Below are 22,544 nucleotides of genomic sequence, written 5' to 3'. Positions count from 1 at the left end.
CCCTGATAAACTTATAGGTGGCCATCAGATCACCCCTGAGCCTGCGCTTTTCCAGGCTAAAGAGCCCCATGGCTCTCAGCCTGTTGTCGTAAGATCTGTTTTCCTGACCTCTGATCATGTGCGTGGTTCTTCTCTGGACTCTCTCAAGCTTCTCCACATCCTTTTTGAATTGTGGAGCCCAAAACTGGATACAGTTCTCCAGCTGTGGCCTCACCAAGACTGCCTACAAGGGGAGAATGTCGTTCCGGGATTTGCTTGAGAAGCATCTATGGATGCAAGCCAGCATTTTGGTCGCTTTAATAGCCACAGCATCACATTGCAGGCTCATGTTCATCTTGTGGTCATTGATGACCCCCAAGTCTCTTTCTTCCATAGTGCTAGCCAGCATAGCACTGCCGAGCCTTTAAGGATGCTTCACCGGCTTCCATTTATTTCTGACCCTACCTGCAGCTTGCTCCTAGATTTCAGCCTTTAGATTCTCCCTGCAGACTCATTTCTTGATTTCTGACCCTGGCTTGGCTTACTCTTGGACTTTGCCCTGTGAATTTTCCTTTGGTCCAAGTAACTAAGTTCCTGATTCCCAGCTTCTGACCCTGACATGGCGTTTTGATTCCTGACTTGTGGCTTCTGACACCTGCAATGCCTAGCTTTATGACCAGCTCTACCCACTAGGATAGCTGGCCTAGTGGACTGTGACAGTATTGGAGGGATGCTGGCTGCTGTTGAAGCTCCACCTCCCTTGTTGACCTCTGCTGGAGCTAGAGTCATAGCTGCTACCCCATCTTGTCTCCCTGAAGCCTCTGCCCCACTTTCTTCTTTCCCCACTTCCCCCCATCTCCACTGTTGCTTATTCTCTGGCTCTGGCCATGTCCCAACCAGGTTTAGAATTTAAGTTAGAGATTTGGAAACATTTAAAGCAGGAGACTCAGAGCAGCCTGACTGTAGGAACGGCCTTGGAAAGCCCCCAAATCCCATCATGAAGCCAAGGTGCTAGATCCCTACCTGCCAGAACAGTTTGGAACAAGAAGTACTGTCCTAAGAGTGACCCCTCTGCTGGGAACCAATCAAGAGCCAACCTGAGGTGGGCATCCCAAGGTCCATCCTACTTTTTATGAGGAGGGACTGCCCTACTTACCTGTATCCTAAGCAAAGTTATGTGACGGGCTAGCTGGCAGTGACCTAGCCCAGGGGTTTTGAAAGGGCAAAAGATGATTGGAGGACTTGGGATTCCCTGCAGTAGTGCAGGCACTCCCCTGGGAAGCTGGAGGTCCTGAGTTCTTCAACCTCCTCATCCAATGAAAGTATGAGCTTGAGTCTCTCTGACTTCCCAGCACAGCATGCTAATCACAATACCACAGGTCAACTATTATCCATTCCTTCTCTGGTGCTTATTTAGAAGCTGATCCTCTAGGCAGATGCAAGAGGGAGGTGGCCAGGAGGAATACTGACCTGTATCCTAAATATAACCCCTGGAGTTATACTAATCCAAAACAGAATTATAGCTGTAAACCTTTCCAGTTCTCTAACCGTAACCTTAGCTCAAGTTACTCCAACAGCCCCAGGCAAGAGACCCCAAGAAGCGTGACTGAGGGAACTTCCTTGGAAAGCCCCCAAAGTCCATCTGGGACATCCAGAACAGCCATGGAGCAAGATGTTCTTTAAAAAACCCATTTTGAACTCCCTTCCTCACAAGGGAAATGCATAGTTCAATTGAAACAAAACACAACTCAAACCCTTCATACTAGTTCCTTGTAGAAGAGCATTCTCGAGCTTTACGTTTCAGTGATACCTGTTCCAGGAACCTGTCCCTAAGTGGTCTGCACTCCCTTGTTAAAGCTGCAGGCCATCTGGGGCCTTCAGTTTTTCTGGTTATCCAATTTGCCAACTTCCACTCATACACCCCATTCATACATTCCACTCAACACCAGCTGTAGGTTCAGTTCTTAAAAGCAGGGGTTGGTGGGTTAAGAGTGGGGCTGCTATGATTTTAGCAGCTCCTACCACCCTAGTGGCAGCTCCAATCCATGGGGAGGGCTTGAGGATCCAGCAGCAGTCCTCTTTTTCCCAGCACAACCTTTTAAAGCTCTTGCCACCAAGACAAATGCAAACATTTATATTTTAAAATACCCATTGATCTGTTTATTTCTGCTTAGTTGCTACAGTTTTTATTGCCTTGGAGAGGAAACAAAATATACTGATGCTGACAAAAGACAAGATGTTAGGGCCTTGGAAATTGTTCCTTAAAGTACTGAATCAGTCACATGCATCGTTAACTTGAGTTACTGAAAAGAAGGTAGGAGAAGAGACAATGGAATAATTACATATTGCTGGGCAAGAGATCTGTAGCATCTGAACTGTGGTATTTTTTGTCAGAAAATATACGAAAAGAGTCTGTGAATACCTCTTACATAAAACTATGGGTTGAATACCCTCATACAGTGACAATTATTGGACATGAGAAACTTTCCAGGACTTACAAAAGAGATTTCTATATACACAGCCAGTCATCCAAAGAGTGCAGCTGTTCCATTGTTATTTTAGTCATATCTCTGTTATTGCAGAACCCTGAACTCTTCTACCAAAGAAGAACAACCCCATCTTAGTCAGGTTTGACCCCAAATGCTCAATTGATTTTGTAGTGCTATCCTTCTTATAAGCAGAAGATGTTGGCAAGAATGATGAGAGTCTCCCATTCCTATTCAGAAGAGTTCATGACCTAAGTTACAATACAATTAGGAGACAACTAATAAAACATGGTATAACAGGAAAAAAACAACAAGGAAACAATGGACAAATATGCTAACTGTTGCTTACCTCACCTGATTTGGAAAACAGAAAGAGGATGAAGTGTTAATTGCCTGATGGTGTTTGTAGTTTACAAGCATAAATACTCGCCCTAGGATAAGATAATACCCAGTTGCCTGTTGAGCTAATTTTAAAAGAAAATAATGGGACTGTGTAGTGCAGTGAATGGTTATTAGCCGTCTTTGCCAATCAGCAGCAAAGGAAGGGCTACATTGTAGGCAGCCCTCTTGGCCAATCATCAATGCAGGGTGAGGTGGCAGCTGCCATCTTTGTTAGTCCCCTTCATGCTAGTAGCTTCCTGCCCTGCCCCCCGCCTTTCCCATCCAGCAGGATATGAGGGCCTAAGGACTATTTTATTTTTAGTAAGTTTTTTTATTTCCCCCCACTTTCCAAATCCTTGTCAAATTCACAGGATTGCCACTATGTAAGAGTTTGTGGAAACTGCATTTTTCACAATTTCTGCAAAAAATATGTAACTCCTTAAATAGGCGTGGTGAGTACAACACCACCCCCTAGGCTGGGTTGTCACAACTTGTCTGCCATGAATTGTTGGTATATGAAGAGAAGGAAGGGGTTCAGTGGTGTTCTATTCCTTAATAGACCTGAAGACGGGGTACTCACAAGTATGCCACGGTGTTCCTCGGGGCTCCACCTCCCCTACACGCCATCCACTCGCTAACCGCTTGGATATTCTAATCATTGCCCTGATGATCTATGTTGACCCCCTTAATTATGGGGCCCAGCATTGGCTTCAGTAATCCAGCCCATTGCTGGGATGTTGATATGCCTGAGCCTCAGTCCATGGTCTCAAGGGTCTGAGCCACAGGCATTCGGCATCCTCAACCAAGAAGGATGCTTCTAGTAAGCTTTAATGCTGAGGGGCTAGGGATTGCTTGTTCCCAGCCTGATGCCAGATACTGTTCCCCATCCTTTGTTGTGGGGCAGTATCTTTTACTGTAGTATTTTTACGCCAGCCTCTGCCTGGATGGTGTGCTCCCAGCTGGTTTCCTCCCCTCCCTCACTGGCTTCCACCTGGGAAGCAGCTGCTTGAAGAGCCAGTAAAATGCTGACTTGCGTGGCTTCTGCTCTGCACCTGCTTGTACACATGGTAAGTTTCCTGGGGTGCGGGGTGCTCTCTCTCTCCTTCTGGAAACACCTGGGTTTGTCCTCGGCACCTGTGGGGACTTCTTGCTGCCACAAAATGTAAAATTGCAAATAGGGTAGAGCTGTACTGATAACTACGCGCTATGCTACATAGGAATAGTGAGGGGCAAGGCTGCCAGGGCCCATCAGCCAATCAGCAGCAGGGGGAGCCTCTGTGAAAAAGACAGCAAAAATGGTGCCATGCAGTTTAAGTAGATCCCTAGTTATCAGGAAAATCTCCAAGCATTTGTTTACAGATGCCTTTACGTTTAAATCTTCATATAATTAGAAATCCAAGTGTCTCAGGTTTAAAATGCAAATCCTGAGTTTAAATCTAATCTAGTAAACAAGTACTTGGCAATGTTAATGTGGGACCAGGAAGCTGTACATTTTCCAAATGGGATTGCTACTAGGCCAGTCAACTTTGTTTTATAACAATGACAAAACCAAAGGGAAATTGATCAAAGTCATGCTATTTTATAGTAGTTTAAATGTGAATGTTCTACTGATACAGTAGAAGTATTCAAGTGATGTTTCATTGCCAAAGAATGCATAATATCATTGATTATTGAAGTAAAGTTTAGTATGAAGTCTCTTAATCATGATTATTGGCCAATTTAATAGCTACAAACCTATAATTGTTTAATTAGTGCTTTTGTCACTTATTGATTTCCATTAGCTTTAAACAACCTTAAATATTTATTTATTCCAGATTAAGCGAATTCCATGTTAACTCCATTAATTCCATTATATGTGTTTCTTCTTTCTCCTACAATTGTGTTTTACGTATATAAAGAGCAATTTACTGTGATATACTGATATATAATTATTTTATTTAAAGACCCTGCAATGCAGTGGTTTTGTTTCAAGACTTTATGGGCCTAACTCTTCACCTCCTTTTGCCTTTTCCATTTATTTAAACATAGGTAAGTTGAGTGCAGAATATTACCTGTTCCTAATAGTCACAATTAACACATACTTTGCATTTACTTTTGGGCAGGTAAAATGGCTATGTAGAAGTCAGGGTACTGAGGCTAAGATTTCGCCTTCTTTATGGAACTGGAACTTAATATCTAGAATTACTGCCTTCCAAATTATTTTGTTTCTAGAAATAATAATTCAGTCAATTAAGTGATATATACCCGTGCCCAACACCTGCTCTAATGCATTTTAATTAGAATGATCCAGCAGTCCTGGTGTCATGTGCATTCAGCATCTCACCCCCACCCTGGAGCCTGTATAAAGAAGCCCTAAGGGACTACCACAGGGGAGGGCTCATAAGATGGATGCTACCATATCAAGGAGCTGTACTTGCATATGCTTCAACATAGCTTAAGTTACGTTGCCTTAGTTGCGTGCATGTAGCCCCAAGAACAAGACAAAAACAGAAGTACACGGAGCCTCTAGTAGTTCCTTTAATTTATAGAGAACATGCTGCTGTCCTTTTTACAGAAGAATATCAGCTCACGGCAATCTCATAAGCACTCTGTTTTATATTATTGCTTCCAGTGGGACTACATTCCTAGCATCATATTCTTTAAGGTTGAAGTTTTTGTGGTTATTGTTATAGCTCAAGACTTAGAAAATTTTAGGACGTTTGAAAATGGCATGATGAAATAGAGATGTGGGTTGTGTCCAGGAAAATTAACAAACAGTGCCCCTCCTCCACCCCCAATTCTATTATAGCTGTCTGATTTCACTTAAATGATTCCACTTGGGGATATGGTTTGTGATGAAGGAGCATAGGACCTTCAAGAGAAGGGGAAAATTCTAGGATTTCTAACTTCCTGCTTTAACCAATTACAATAAAAAAGGAAGAAAGTGATGGTGATTACTGTCCCTCTTAACTTGGATCTATATAGGCACTCAAAGTTTTGAGTTCCAGTTATTCACCTGCTGGTTTGTTTGTTTTTTGGGGGGGTTGTTTGTTTGTTTGGTTTTTTGTTTTATCATGTTCCTTTCATTGCCTGCAATGCAATTATGGACAGGTGCAGAAAGCATTACCTGCTCAATCAAGATATTATGTGGAAAGTTTTGCTTACCTATTTGTGTCCTAGAGGGAAATCAGTCAGACTAAAGTCTAAAGGTATTATCTTTTTCCCTCCACTATCCCTCAAATTATTCATAACCAAACTGTCAGATCAGTAGCCCAAAATGGGTTCAGGATTCAAAATAAATAAGGCAGATTATTATTTTATCTTTGACACAAGTTAAAGAGGGCAAAAGGATCATTTGGAATGCTTTCCGAGGTCAGACACATGGCTGCAGGTCAATGTGCTTCATGTGGAGCAAAATTAATAATAACCAGAAGATAGTCTAGCTGCTAAAAAACTGGACCAAAACTCAAATTGCTATCATTGGATTTCCTGTGAAGTGTAAAATCTGATACCTATTAAGCTCGTCTTAGGAAAAGAGTTTATTTTCAAATTCTATCACGAGCTTCCAATTTAACTTTCTTTAAGTTGTATAATCCATCTAATTTTTTGAACTGCAAAGTGATTTCTTTTGTGAATGAATAAATTGTAGCAAGGATCATTGTGGCAGTGTTCTCTCATCCAAACACAATTGTCCCACAAAACTTTGAATTGTACCTTTCCATGCAACCTAAATTGGCACCAATAAAATGCATAATTCAGGGAATTCAGACCTTTTTGCTCATAGGATCCTTAGCCTCATCAGACATTTTAAATGGAAAGATGACCTGCAACAATGTCAAGAACTACAAATTCAGACACAAAATCTATTTGGTTTTTACTGTGAAGAAATGAAATACAGTATAACCTCATAAATCCAGCATGCTCGGGACTGAGCGCTTGACAGAAATGTGAAAATGCTGGATTTTTGAAACCAGTTTGGTGGCTGGTTGCAGAGCAGGGGGGTAGCAGTGGCTGGTCCCAAAGCAGTGCCCACACACAGAGGGGTGGCACAGGGTGGTCAATGGCAGCAGCAGCTGCTGTGTGCAAGCTTCCCAGTCTGTGTCAAGGAGGGCAGAAGGGAGTGGTGGCCATTACCGGAGCAGTTGGGGGAAGTGTCGTATTTTTTATAATCCCAGATTTTTGGTATCCAGATTTATGATGTTATACTGTATTAACTTCAGTAACTGGAAGATTCAAGTATTGAATTGTCCCCAGTAATGACTGATGTCTTGTAGTGCATCATGAGCCAACTCACCTCACAATGGAGTGCTAAGGCACATACTGGACAGCCCAGAGGTCATAAGTGTGAGGCCATAGCAGAAGCGTTCATGGTGCAGCTGTGTCATATTCCAGTAAATTTAGCAAATTCTGCTAAATACCTTGTCACAAGGACACAAAAGAAAAGAAGGACCTCACTATGAAGGTGGATAAATGAAAAACAAAGGGAAGTTGCTGTGAGCAAGCATCACAAGGATCTACTATCTGCCGTGTCTGCAGTCAAACATACAGATCTCAGACCAGCCTCCTCAGTCAGCTACAGATTCACTAATAACTTCCCAATTTACTGGAAGTCTGTTGCTGTTGTATTGAGGGACTGTCAATGACAGTGAAGACTGATAAAAGGGGAAAAAAATCCTCAAAAAATGACAAAAATGACTCATTCAAGGTGAACGGGGATGATTCATTTTTTTAAAACTCTCATGCAATGGGAAATAATTTTTATATATTTACTTCAAAATAATAAAATACAACAGCTTTGCTTCAAAATTTCCAAACTGTCTTACCTGAAAAAAACAGTTATATTTGAAGAAGTATTTAAAAAGGGAAAGTGTAAAAACTTTTAAATTATTTTCCTTTAAATTTCCAAATTTCCTCTTATGTAAGTGGATGTTACCTCAGATTTGAAGAACTTTTCCCATAAAGAATACTAAAAATGCATGTCTTAGATTAACCAATCTGTCTGTCTACCTATCTGTCTTAGGTTTTAAAATGACCCCTGTTGCCACAATATGTGAGGTAAGAAAGTCACTAGTTTACTGAGGCATGGAGAAAGTAAATGATTTGTCTAAGGTGACATAGGTCATCTGTAGCAGATCAGAGAACTGAATGACACTTCCCCAGGAAGTTCCATGCATGACCACTTTCATTTAAACCTCTTTCATTTAGTTTTTGTTGAATTAGGGCAATTACAATTTTAGAGGTGAATTGTGGCAGGTTTTTTCTTTCTTTCTGTTTGTTTAAGACACAGATCATTTAAAAGGTACCAGATCCTCTGGTACAAACCAAAGTAATTCCTCTGATTTCAAGGGAATGATATGGGTTTTCGCCACCCTCAGAAGACCTGGCCTTTTCTTACAAGTATTAAATTGCCTGATTATACCTATGTAAGCAAAACTCATTACAATGATGGCCAATTCTTCTGTGAGGCTATTTCAGTGCTACAGTCTGGTATAAAGATTGATCTAAACTAAACCAGTTTCTCATTCAAAGTGAATATAAATGTCTATCAATATGATGATAAGCCACTGAGGCCAAATGTAATATTTTTGCTATGAATTTTAAGAAGCAAAGTGTAATATTCAATTCATTCATTTCAGTGATGGAGTGTATACTTCTATGTACTAGTCACAGCATAACTGTAACTAGGAGAAGAGAATCAACTTGAACAATGTCGTAGGGTAATGATCTCCTGTGCCTAGATAAATGTCTCCACCTTTAGCATAAATAAATGTCAAGCTGAAGCAGAAAGCATTGATCACAGGGAAAGGCTTTATTCCAATGGCTCAATTTAACTGTGACAAATGATCTGTGTAAATGTAATCACTTTTTCTTATGACATCTTATCGCTGAATTTGGGTGACAGCTTTTCCATCCCACCATTGCCAGCCTGATGGTTTTGAACTGACTTTGAGGCTCTGCACATTGTTCTGTGTTTAATCATTCAGAGTTGACAATCATTCATAGTTTTAATCTTTCAGAGTTGACAACCTTCATTAAGTTATATATACTTGATTAATCATAAATTTACCTTCAGTTGCCCTTTTGCAAATAAAGAAAATTACTTTTCACACAGGGAATGTTGCTCCTTTTTTATTATTCATGAATTGAGGTTGGTTAGCTAATGGTTAAAGAGAAAAATGTAAATGCCTAAGCTTGATAAATGCAATGTGATGTCAGAAATGTTAATAACCAAAACATTTAGAACTAAATTTCAGGCAGTAGGCTTTACTTACCTACTTACTTGTTACAATAGAAACTGTCATTATGGTCCTAGTTCATAAAAACAATAATGTACATGCTTGTTTAGTCAGAAAAGCATCTAAGCCAGTGGTTCTCAGCTTTCTAGACTCAAGGTCCTCCATTTTAGAATTCAGCAGCATCCCATTTCTCCATTTCACAATTCAGAAACACCCCATGTAAAAAAATTAATAGAAATATTAGGTGTTCAGGGAGCTCATTTCTTACAAGAAAACCACTCTCTCACCAATCTTTCAGTTCTAATCCTCAAAGGAAATTTATAAAACACTTTTCACAGATGAGCCTTCACTTCATTAGCCTCCTGGATACAACAAATCATGCACTAAATATAGACATTGGATTTATGACACATTACAACCTGCCTGACATCTGACTTCCCAGGTACCTTTCCACTATTTACCTGCTACATTCATCTCTGTTCCCTATCCATAGCCTGTCTCTCACCCCCTGACTCCTCAATGTAGATCTTCACTGATTGCCTTTCTTACATGCATAGCAGCCTCTGGCTTCTTTACTATTCATTCCATCCTGGAAGAGCACACACCAACTGCAGATGCTTCCTCAGCATGACAAAGGGTATTTAAACCCAAAAGTTTCTAAGAATTTTTCCAACTATTTGAGTTGGTCTAATAACAGATATCAGATTTACCCAAAGAATCTTGTCTGCCTAATAGAAATATATAATTAATATTATAATTTAAGCATAATGTTATTAATTAATGTGTTATGTATTAATTACATTATTATAGTATAGTCACCCCTTAAGGTTGCTGCCCCTGGCTCTGTGCATGTTTGTTTCTGGAGTGGCACCTGGACTCCCCACACTTGGGTCCAGGTCAGCACTGGGAACCAGGTCACTGTCAGGAGGTCACTGTCTAACTTTAGTTATCTCAGGGCAATCCCTCTTGAACTCCAGCCTTAGGGCTAAAATAGATGAAGTCCAAGGACATCCAGCCAGCAGGGGCAAGATGCTGGGCTTCAGCTGTGTGGCATATGGAGATCACTGAGGAGGTCAAAGGCTCAGGGACAGGGGCAACAAAACAAATGAGCCTTTGGAGGGCACAGGTGGACCCACCTCCCTGCTTTCAGCCTATGTCTAAGGGGGCAAGAGTAGCTTCTGTTGCTGGAACTGCTCCTCTAGGGATGTGCACACCTGCCTGTAAAGCTCCTCTCACTTGCCTTGGAAGCATGCAAGGCTTTGGGGGTAAGACAGGCTGAAAAACATAGCTCTGTGCCACCTGCTTGTGGTACACCACACTGCTCAGAGTGGCCAGGGCAGAGACTGTTGGAAGCTGGAAGGAAGCAGCCACAAGTTCCCCTTGTCTGTGGGTCTCTGGGGCAGGGGTAGGGAGAAGTGAGCTGTACGCTTACCGCCTTGCACGGGCATATGTGCTGCAGCATCCCTGAGGGAGTCTTGCAGCATTGCTGCTGAGATTCATTTTTTAAAGCACATTTTACTTTTAAATGTGTATTTACATCCACTTGACTTGAATGATTACATAATATTAAGAAGCATTATATATTTCACATATATTTCTAGACATGGGCTAAGAAACATCATTTTGTCATTGCTTTCAGTTAGGGGTGAAAGGTGGACAGAATTTAGCCCATCATTTTCTGTCACTTCCTTGGATTATGAAACAATTTTAAGATCCTTGTCATATGTGGATCTTTATTTATCATAAAATCTTTGCAGTTAAACTGACCCTGCTGGATGTTTTGGGATCTAGAAAACAGAACAAGGCTCAGCATCCTTCTCTAATGAGGGAAGAGTTGTGCTTAGAGTGACAAGAGAGGTAATTTAGGACAGCAGGGAATAATCCTTTGCTTCTGTTTCAGACACATCTGATACTAAGCTAAACTTATAAATTTATCTATAAGCAATGGTATGATCTTGATGAATATGCCCAAAAAGCAGCTGCCTTCATACATTGGAACATTTCTTGTATATTCATCAAGAAATATTTTGGAAGACAGCATTGCAGGCAATTCAGGATTAGAGATTACAGGAAGATAATGAAGTCTGAGAATTCTAGCCAATCAGATTACTTGTTGTTTGTCAGCTCCTCTGTTTCAATTTATCCAACATAGGGATAAATCCACAGCCCAAAATTCAGAAGCAGATTGAAATCAACATTTTCCTGAAGTAAAGAGGCATTTGAATCTGGATTTGAGGCAGTACTCTCAGAATTGGCCTTGATCTTTGGGCAGTTTCCTTGTTTGGTATCCAATTTCAAATCCAACTTTTCAACCTCGATCACTCAAAATTAGGAACTAAATCTTTGGCTCTACGCAAGCCTTGTTTTCCAGAGGGGTTGACCATATTTAGTTTCTACTGGGGAGTTTTTTGGATTGGTATTATGCATTCTCAGAGAAATTGAGGTGTCAGTATGACAGACTTGATCCCCAGAAAAGAAGGCACCTAATGTTATAAACACGTCTTGTATATTTGGATAGGTGATTCTTCTCATTTTGTGTTTGTTGATGTATCTGGATTTTGGTAAAATAGTATGAATCAAACTAGAATTCCCAGAAATTTAAACAAAATAAAGCCTCCTAATGCCTGGACTTTTCAGCAGTGTAAATACTGAAATTCTAGCCCAAGCAGCAGCTGTACTTACACTGCTTTCATTCATCAAGCTGTAGGGAGAGCCTGACTCCTGGATTTAAATAGCAACTCTCATCTTGCTCCTGCTGTGTGACTTAAAGACTTTACGTTATGAATAAAAGAGAGGGAAAGTGGGTTCTTTCTGGCAGAGAAATAGCTAACGACATTGTATCTACTGGTGGGCTCAGGCCAAAATGCAATGTCCCAGACAACTTAAGACTTCTGTTGTGTTTGAGCTTACCCCAGATCTCAACCTAGAGTTGGCCCCATCTTCTTATTCGGTCAGGATCTGACACAGTTTCTTAACACTTCTTGATTTTTTGGGGAAGGTTAGAACTGAATCTGAACTTGGTGCCTAGCTTCCATCCATGATTGCAACAAAGATCAAGGGTTGGAGTCAGTGCCAGTTCAAAATTAATTTTCTCTTGATTGCTTCTTGTGGTTTATAAAAGAGCTGTTTTGTGCAAAATAATCTCTGTGCCATCAGAACATGAAAAAGGCTAGCAAAGACAAACAAATTCCAAGCTCTGCTACAGAACAACAAGGCAGAGGCATGGACAAATAGTAGCAGCAGGCACAAAAAGTAAGCCAAATCTCATTGAACACCATGGTGGGGTATGAACATAATAGTGGTATAGCCTTGATGGTCTGGGGAACAGTTGAGAAGTAGGATTTGTTTTGTAATATCTTTTATTGGATTCACTATATAGCTGGGAGAGATATTAGACAAGCTATCGGGTACAAAAAATCCCTTCCTCAGATCACCTTAAACAAAGATAAAACTAATTTTCTCAGGTTACCTGAGGAAGGGCTTTTTGTGCCTGAAAGCTTCTCTAATCTCGCTCCCAAATATAAGCCTGGTCCAATCAAAGATATTCCAAAATAAACTCTACTTCTTGTATGAAATAGATATTCTGAAATTGGAATCCTGTGCATCTGGCAGAAGTGTTTTTAGCTAAGTTAGTCTTGCACACCTGGCAATCAGTTTTATGTGGAATCATTATGTAAGAAAAACAATAGCAGAAATATTCTCAAGGAGAAGATAGGGCAAACAGACACCTGAAATATCTGTATACTAAGCAGGGTGGACATAGGCATGGCTGAACCAGGTGGCCACTGGACATAGACATGGGTGAACCCCAAAAATGTTTTTTTTTCCCTCATTGTCTGATTATTATTATTATTATTATATCTGGTGAAGAAGGGCCCAATACTAACAATTTGCCTGGGGCTGCCAGGAGTCTGGGTACATCACTGTATACAAATGTGAGAAGCATAGGGAACAAACAGAAAGAATTGGAGGTCCGTGGCATTATGGAGACATGGTGGGGTAGTGCACAGGGGATCATTCCTGGTATGGCCTGCAGACTAGCCCAGGGACCTTCATTTGAACCCCTGGCCTAGTGTAATGGTAGAGCAGATTAGAAACTACATAGAAAGACTTGATGCTTTCAAGTCACCAGAGCCAAAACAGATGCATCCTAGAGTACTGAAGGAATTGGCTGAGGTAACTTCAGAGCCATTAGCTATTCTTTTTGGGAACTTGGAGGTTGGGTAAGGTCCAAGCTTGGAAATGGGTAAATATATAATGCGCATCTTTAAGAAAGGGAAGAAGGAGGATGAATGGAAGAACAGACCAGCCAGCCTGCTCTCAGTATCTGAAGATATCATGGGGCAGGTCCTCAAAGAGTCCATTGTGATACACCTAGAGGAGAACAAGGTGAGAGACACAGTCATCATGGGTTCACCAAGCACAAGGTGGCAAAGGCCTACAGCAAGGCAGCAGCCCTAGATTTCAGGAGAGCAGACTTCAATGAGCTAAGGAGAATAGTCTGGGAAGTACTGAGGTCCCAGAGGGGAGGGGAGCCAGGTGTCCAAGAACAGTGATTGCTCCTTAAGGAGATGATCCTTCAAGCCCAAAGGGAGGTAATCCCAGCATGGATCAAAGGGAGCAGGAGGGTGCAAAAGCTTTCATGGCTCACCAAAAGCATCTGGGAATGTCTTCCAGCTAAAAGGGAGGTATACACCCAATGGAAGGGAGGGGCCATCACCAGGGAGGACTATACTGCGGTTGCTTGGGAATGCAGGGGGGCAGTCAGAAAGGCCAAGGCAGAGATGGAACTGGGATTAGCTTCCTGGATCAAGGACAAGAGGTCCTTTTTAAAATACATAGGGGGCTAAAATAAGTTACCGGGTAACGTGGGGCCCCTGCAAGACATGCTAGGAAAACTGGTCGTCACAAGGTGACAAAGCTAACCTATTTAATGACTTCTTTGCCTCCATTTTCCTAAGCAGGGACCAGATCAGCACCCCCATGGGGCCCCCCTCAGGTCCCAAGGGAGGCGCACCAAGGCCAAGGGTCAATGAGGATCTAGTCTGGGAACTTCTGGAGGGACTGCATGTATTTAAATCAGCTGGTCCAGACGATCTCCCAGAGTGCTGAGGGAATTAGCTGAGGTCATTGTGGGACCCCGGCACAGTTTTACGAGCACTTGTCATGCTCTGGTGAGGTGCCAGAGGACTAGAAGAGGGCCAACATGGTTCCCATCTTCAAAAAAGGGAGGAAGGAGGTCCCGGGGAACTATAGGCCAGTTAGTCTTACGTCGATCCTGGGTAAAATTTTTGAGAGAATTATTCGGGCACATGTCCATGAGGGGCCAGCAGGGGAGATTATGCTTAGGGACACCAACATGGGTTCATTAGAAGCAGGTCGTGTCAGACCAACCTGGTGGTCTTGTATGACCAGGTCAACAAATCATTAGATGCATGGGTAGCAGTGGACATAGTCTTTCTGGACTTTCGGAAGGCCTTCGACAGTGTCTCTCACCCCTTTCTTATTAAAAAACTGGGGGACTGTGGTGTCGACACCCACACAGTCAAGTGGGTCACCAACTGGCTGGAGGGCCACACCCAGAGAGTGGTGGTGGATGGGTCATTTTCGACCTGGAGGGATGTGAGCAGTGGGGTTCTGCAGGGCTCGGTCCTCCGGCCTGCACTGTTCAACATCTTCTTCAGTGACTTGGACGAGGGGGTAAAAAGCACCCTGTTCAAATTTGCTGATGACACTAAGATATAGGTGGATTTGGGCATGTTAGAAGGAAGGAATAGGCTACAATTGGACCTAGACAGGTTACAGGGGTGGGCGGATGAGAATAGGATGGGATTCAACACTGACAAGTGCAAGGTCATACACCTGTGGAGGAAGAACCATCACCATAAATACCTACAAGCTGGGGAACTCCCTTCTCATCAATGCAGAAGCAGAAAAGGATCTTGGAGTCATCACTGATGCGAAGATGAACATGGGCTGGCAGTGTGGGGATGCGGTCTGGAAGGCCAACGACTCCTTGTCATGCATCCACAAGTGCATCTCAAGCAGGTCCAAGGAGGTGATACTCCCCCTCTATGTGGCACTGGTCAGGCCACAGCTGGAGTATTGTGTCCAGTTCTGGGCGCCTCATTTCAAGAGGGATGTGGACAACATGGAGCGGGTCCAGAGGAGGGCCACTTGCATGGTCAGGGGGTAGCAGGACAGGCCCTATGAGAAGAGGCTAAGGGACCTGAACCTGTTCAGCCTCCACAAGAGAAGGCTGAGGGGGGGATCTAATGGTGTGTTACAAACTAGTCAGAGGGGTCCAGCAGGTGTTGGGGGAGTCCCTGTTCCCCCGAGTGCTACCAGGAGTGACCAGGAATAACGGTCACAAGATGGCAGGGGTAAATTCAGATTAGACATCAGGAGGTGCTACTTCACTTTCAGGGCAGCTAGGATCTGCAACCAACTTCCAAGCGAAGTGGTGCTGGCTCCTACCCTGGGGGTCTTTAAGACAAGGCTTGACAATCACCTTGCTGGGGTCGTTTGACCCCAGTACTCTTTCCTGCCATGGCAGGGGGTCGGACTTGATGATCTGCTCAGGTCCCTTCTGACCCTACTAACTATGAAATTATGAAGTCATATCTGACCAGCCTGATTTCTTTCTTGGATAAGGGGATAGGCTCTATGAATGCAGGAAGAGGAGTGGATGCGATATATCTTGACTTTAGTAAGGTTTTTAACACTGTCTTCCACAGCAGTCTCATTAGCAAGCTAAAGAAATACAGACTAGACCAAAGGTGCTTAACCCCTAGATTATGGGCTAGATCCAGCTCCCAGCAGAAGATCATCCAGTCTGAGCTCCCCAAAGGACCAAAAATGTGGTGTGGGAGATCAGTGGGAGAGCAGTGTCCTTGCTCCTCAGCTCCCAAATTTTTGGACCCATGGGAGTCTCACTGGCTAAATAGCATGGTCCTGTGATCTGGACTGGGTGTCCAGGGTGATATGGGGCCCTAGAGCCCAATCCCATTGGGCAGGGATGGCGTAGAGCCCCAGGGCCTGATCAAGCTGCAGCAGAGGATATTTAGGTTGGAGCTTGGGAGGAACTTTCTGACTATAAGGGTGGTAAAGCATTGGAAAAGGCTACCTAGAGAAGCAGTGGAATTTCTATCCTTGGAGATTTTCAAGAGCAGGTTGCACAGACACTTGACTTGGATGGCTTAGTTAGGGATGATCCTGCACTGAGCAGGTGTCTGGGACTAGGTGACCCTGGGGAATCTCTTCCAACACTACTTTCTTATGATCCTAAATTAGCATAGGCAAAGCAATTACCATAATGATGGGAACTAGAGAAATACATGCTTTAATTATACCCTTTACTATCAACTGCAGTATGTTGTGATATAGTTGCCACACGATTAATTCTTCTCTCATTTATACTATTTCTTTTCCAATAATTCCAGTCATTTTGCAGAAGCTAAAGCTGGTTTCACACCAACTTGATTAGGAAAGGATCAGAATTGTCACATGTACTGATAAACATTCTTGTGGTTAGAGAAAAACAATTAACCAGATTAAAGCAATTCAGGATTTCTGGGATGTATCACAGTTGTGCCTGCTACAGAAGATGAGCATAACGTGAAATGCCAAGTTGTATTTGTTGTGCTATAGGATTAAGTAAAAGTAGACTCTGCATAAGATGCCTATGGTGCATGACAGAGACTACCAATCTATTACCAGTGATTCTTAATGGAGACTGTAGTGGGGGGGTGAATGCTGTGTAGTGGGTGTTTCTATACCTGCATTGGTTTTATACATGAGTAAACTACTTGTGAGTAAATGCTACCAGGCAGGCATCTACATGCGTAGGGACGCAATGGGTCCCTGCTGCCACCAGGAGGAGCGCCACCTGGGCGCTAGTTCAGGGGCTGGCAGGGAGCACCGGGGCAGAAGACAGCTGTTTTCTGGCCAGGGCTGGGACACTGCTTCCTGCTCCGAGGATGCTGCCTGCTGCTGGGGTAGGGACAATGTCCCCCTTGCTCTAAAAGCAGTGAGCTCCCACCCTTGGCTCCCTTATTAGGGTGGGGAACTTGGAGATAGCTGCAGGGGAAGGGGAGGGCCCTTGCCCTGATCCACCAGTGGAGTAGCTAGCAATGAGCCCCCAACTGGGGGCTTCCTACTAGCTGCCTCACAGGCAGATTGGGGCAAGGGACCTGCCCTATCCCTGCAGCTCTTTCCAAGCCCTGTGCCTTGATCGCCCAAGCGGGGTGCAGGGCTGGGTCCTTCCCCTGACTCAGACAGTTCCCAGGCCCTGCTTGGTGATCATGGGATGGAGATCTTGTTCCTTGCTCAGCTCCATGATTGTGGGGCTGAGTGGGGAACAGCCTCCCCAGCCCCTGCTAGCAGGGACCTCCCAACACTGTCTCCATGACAGCAGGACCAGCACTGGGAGATCCTTATCTCTTTGCAGGTCCATTTGCGGGTAGCAAATTTACTCACGATTAGCAAGGTTTAGTCTGTAGTAAGCTTATGCACATGCTTACTGCACAGTAAACTATGCTGCTTCACAGTACAGCATCTCTTATAGATGCACGCAGTATCAACAACCTGTGTAATCTCTTTAAGTATATATTTCAGAGTTCCATGGTTCACTTCCTGGGACTGACAAAGAAGACTCAGGAACCATCTTGTGTCTGATGTGGCTGTTCTTAGATTCATAGATTGTAGAGTTGGAAGGGGCCCTGAATGATCATCGTGTCCAACCCCCTGCCCCAGGCAGGAAAGAGGACCAAGGTCAGACGACCCCAGCCAGGTGCCTATCTAGCCTCCTCTTGAAGACCTCCAAGTCAGGTGATAGTACCATCTCTCTTGGCAGCCCATTCCAGATTCTGGCCACCCTTACTGTGAAAAATTTCTTCTTAATGTCTAACCTGAATCTACTCTCCACTAGTTTGTACCCTTTATTCCTAGTTACTCCTAGGGGTGCCCTGGTAAATAGCACATCTCTAATTCTCTGCTGTCCTCCTTTGATAAACATAGGTTGCTACAAGGTCTCCCCTCAGACATCTCTTGTGAAGGCTGAAGAGGTCCAGATCCCTCAACCTCCCCTCGTACGGTCTTGCATGGAGGCCACTAATCATATGAGTAGCCCTCCTCTGGACCCTCTCCAGATTCTCCACATCCCTCTTGAAGTGTGGCACCCAAAACTGGACACAATATTCAAACTGTGGCCTGATCAATGATGCATAGATGGAGAGCATCACCTCCCTTGATCTGTTGGTTATGCATCTTCTAATGCAAGATAAGGTGCGATCGGCTTTGTTGATGGCTTCGTTACACTGCTGTCAGCTATGACTCCAAGATCCCTTTCAGCTGCTGAGCTGCTGAGGAGGTCATCCCCCAACTGATAGGTGTGCTGGGGATTCCTCCTCCCTAGGTGGAGTACCTTGCATTTGTCTTTGCTGAATTGCATCCTGCTTCATTCTGCCCATTGATCCAACCTGTCCAGATCGGCCTGTATCTGCTCCCTGCCTTCCGGTGTGTTAACTTTGCCCCATAACTTGATGTCATCTCCGAACTTGGACAGGGAGTTACAGTACAGGGAGTTATTTCAGTTCTGTAAAACTAAATACTCTTAAACTGATTTCTATTTTTTCTCTTGCTTTGGTGCTATTCAGTCACACTAGTTGGCATTAAGACAGCTAACCACTTAGTGAGGAAATGAAATAGGAATAAAAAACCTGACAAATAGGCATGCCTAATAAAATGAATAGTATTTTTTCTGCCTTGTTCATTAGATGCTCAAAGTAAGTAGTGGTGAATATTTGAAAACTAAGTCTATGAAGCATAAAACACATCTCTCTTTTTGTATTTTTATTCCTTGACTGATGGTTCTTGTCATATCTGTAATACTTCATCAGATTCTATATATTGTGTCATATATAGAATGACAGGTTATATGAGTTTTGGGGAAACAACATGAGGGCTGGCAAAGTATGGCATTTTTGAGGAGTTATAACGTCTCTATTGAACAGAGTATTTTTTAAAGGCAATTGCTAGCTACATACTAGTCTGAATTCCCTGTTCATTTTTGATGAGACATTTTATTCCTTTTACACAGTCACGTCATTAATACTACTTGTATAAATACAATCTCATTGACTTCACTTTACATTTCAGTAATTTTCCAGTCATTTTACATCCACTGTTTTATTTTCAATAAATTTATGATCTGTTCCTACTGATGATATCTTAAGAATAAATAAGGTACCATATGTCTCTCAAGAGTTTTAGATCCAAATGTTCACTTATATGTCCCAAACATTGAAAGACATGTTCATCTGCACAATCCTGTATTTCTGGGTACAGATTAGGCAAACAGATGGTCAAGTACGTATGGAAAAAGAATGTGGAAGACTTCTGATCACTAAATCTGATCAGGTTTCTAACTTCATCATTCAATATTAGTGTATTATTCAATGATCAATTTTTTTTTAAAGTCTCCTTTTTTGTAGCGTATGCCACATATAGATCTTAAGTTACAACCAGGAGAATCATTACTCTCCCAGTGGAAACTAGAAGTATATGGATTTTTATTCAACTCCTCTTGAAGGAAATATGCTCCCTCTGGGAGAAAGATATGATATCTATGCAGTCCCTCTGAGAGGTGGAGCAATTCTCTGCAGCTTGACTCCTCCCATACCCATTGCCTGGAGAAGTCTTGCAGGGTCCTACTGCTCCCTGCCTGCTCCATAGACCCAGATGTCCCTGACGTGGGAAATGGGTTGAAGGGGCACTGACCTGCTGCTGCACTCTTCTCCCAGTCTGGAGTGTGACTGCAGGCACACAGCTCTGCAAATGCTACATGGTTGTGGGGCATTCAAAGCCAGTATCTGCTGGCACCAGCTTTGAACATGCCACCAGGGATGAAGCCTGACTGCAGCCCCATTCGCAGGACTGCAGGCACAGGCTTTGACCATGCTGCCTAGGTGGGGAGCCAATTGACAGGCCCCAGGCAGGACTTACAGACTTGTGCTTTCCAGGGGATACCCCCATCTAGGGCAGGGGCTGCAGGCATTTGCCTCCACTCCCCTCCCAGTCCACTTTGCATCACTTCATGCTTGTTCCCCAGACCAGGTATCACCCATCTAGCAACACTTTTCTAGCAACAGGAGGAGTGAAGTAGCCACTGCTCTCCACAACTTGCCCAGACTTGGATTGCCCCAGTCTGAGGAAGGTGTGGGAAGCAGGATGAACATCTGCGTTGCTCCCTTTCCCAGAAAGATTTCCAATGGTGGAAATTTCTCAGAAATTCCTGAAGTACCATTGCTAGAAATGAAGGGCTGCATGTAGCCACAGCCTTCTAAGATGTGTGTGCACATGTGTGCATGCATGCATCTTTATGTGTCTGTAACTTGGGGGCTGTAAGTACATGATCTAAGACAGCATTTCTCAACCCATGTGTCATGACCCAAAAGTGGGTCTCAGGAATATATGAAAGGGTCAAACTTTAAAAATGGATCAATGAATTTAAAAAATGGATACTCCTTTAATAGAGAAAAATGTGGGAAACTGTAGCTTTTCCCTTGTAGGATGGCAGAGTTCCAGCCTGTGAGTGGCTGCTTGGGATACTTCATGCCCCCCACACAACCCCCCTGTCCCATCCCCACACATCCACTCTCTGCCCCACACACTGAGGGGCTAGGGGCAGGGAGCAGAGGGTTGGGAGTGAGGGGCACTGGATCAGGACTGGTCAATGATGTTTACAGATAGGTCCTGGTACTAAAAAGGTTGACAACCAGTGATCTACGAGACTCACGTTTATCTATCAGGAGAGAAAGGTAGCAATAGAGTTGGCCGGGGCACTGAGCAGTATTTGGGCAGCTCTGTTTCCTATTCTGCCAACAAACTTTCTATGTGGTCTTGGATAAGTCTTTTTGTTTGTCATCTTTTAAAATGTGTTTGTAGGAGGGGTGGGATTAGTACTTCATCCAAATGTTATTATATTAAGACACATCAGAGATCATTAGGTGCTTAGGTGTAGGTATATATCATTAATTAAGAAAGAGAGAGATCTGTAATTCAAGTTTTGCAGTACTCTCTCTGCAATAGTCACAAATTGACTCATCAAAAAAAGTATGTAGAAGGAGAGGAAGAAATAGTTTTAGGAAAAGAGAGAAGGGAGGACAACAGGTAAAGGCACCTGTCTATGTTTTTAATCCTTTATTTGCATTTAAGCTTCCTGCATTAAACATCAGCCGTGGCTAATGCAAGACTGCACACTATCCTAATACAGTATTTTGCCTTAATCCTTGTGATTAGGTTGCAACTATTTTGGCTTGTTACCAAGCAAGAAAGCAGAGATAAGGCTCATGCCTCTCTCTGCATCTAATGGACGGTAATGGCTTGGAAAGTACACTAAGAGCTTTCTGAGAGGCAGATCTCATTCAAGTGGAACAGAAACATGCAGCAGGACTGAAAAATCATGCTATAAAATCTGAGTTAGGTAAAAACTATTCAGAAATGTCCCATTTATGAATTGTTTGATCAATCCATTTTCAAGGCGTGGATGTGTATCTGTTTTTTTCTGAAAATTGTTTTATCTAATCATCAAATGTGTTATCTATACAAGTGCCAAAAGAACAAACAATTTTAATTGGTCACAAAGGCGGACATGGAGTTTCAAATATTTTTCATGGAATAGCATCTGTTTATCATATCAAATATTTGTGAATTGCTAATACAACCTCGGCAAAGGACTGGGTGACTGATTGTACTCAAACACTGATACTCCACTTTTAATTGACAGTTAAGCATCAGTAGTATTAGAAAGGAAACGAAATAGGGACTTGGGTCTTTTATCTTACAGAGTAAGTTTTGAAGCTGAACAAAATGCACAGCAGATGTGCCAGATGGCTATTTGTTGTCATCAGGCTATTTTTTTTTTGCCTTCTCTGTGGTCTTCTGATTTATACTTCATAATCATGCCTAGCTGTGCTGCAGCAGCTATGGATATGTTAAAGATTCCATTACAAGCTTCATGACAAGGTAGATTTTTCTGGAGCAGTACCCTCATTTGTTTCCCCATTTAAGCTTGTTAAAATAAGTCTATCCACACTCTATTTTACTTATATAATGTTCTTTAATAAAGCCTAGTTTAATAGCATCAGATTACCTGGAGAAGTTGAAGAGCTCTGTTTTTTACTGATTTTAAGTTTTTAAAAGTAGGTTGGATGAATATTTGTGTGGGTTTCTTTAGACAGGAATGATTTTACCTCGAACAGAAGATATTGGAATATTTGGAATACTGCCAAAGAAAGGTTAGGAATAGCAATATTACAGTGTCATGGGACTTTTGGATTGCCAGGCCCATACATTTCTGAGACCTATACCTCTACAAGGGCTCTAAAAGCTGGAGAGAAGATGTATACATATCATAGAATCATACAATCATCGAAAATTAGGATAGGAAGGGATCTTAGGAAGTCATCTAGTCCAACCTCCT

General features: G+C 42.8%; 1 pseudogene; it reads left to right on the top strand.

The window, feature by feature from the left end:
* The first annotated feature begins 13,303 nt into the window (after positions 1-13,303).
* The window catches only part of LOC149869003 (syndetin-like), a 39,826-nt pseudogene continuing 30,585 nt past the window's right edge, over positions 13,304-22,544 (top strand).

This window comes from Crocodylus siamensis, chromosome 3 (genome assembly GCF_052110815.1).
Source record: "Crocodylus siamensis isolate JL-2025a chromosome 3, ASM5211081v1, whole genome shotgun sequence".
Lineage (NCBI taxonomy): Eukaryota > Metazoa > Chordata > Crocodylia > Crocodylidae > Crocodylus > Crocodylus siamensis.
The sequence above is the reverse complement of the archived record's forward strand: the minus strand, read 5'-3'. Positions and strand labels throughout refer to the sequence as shown.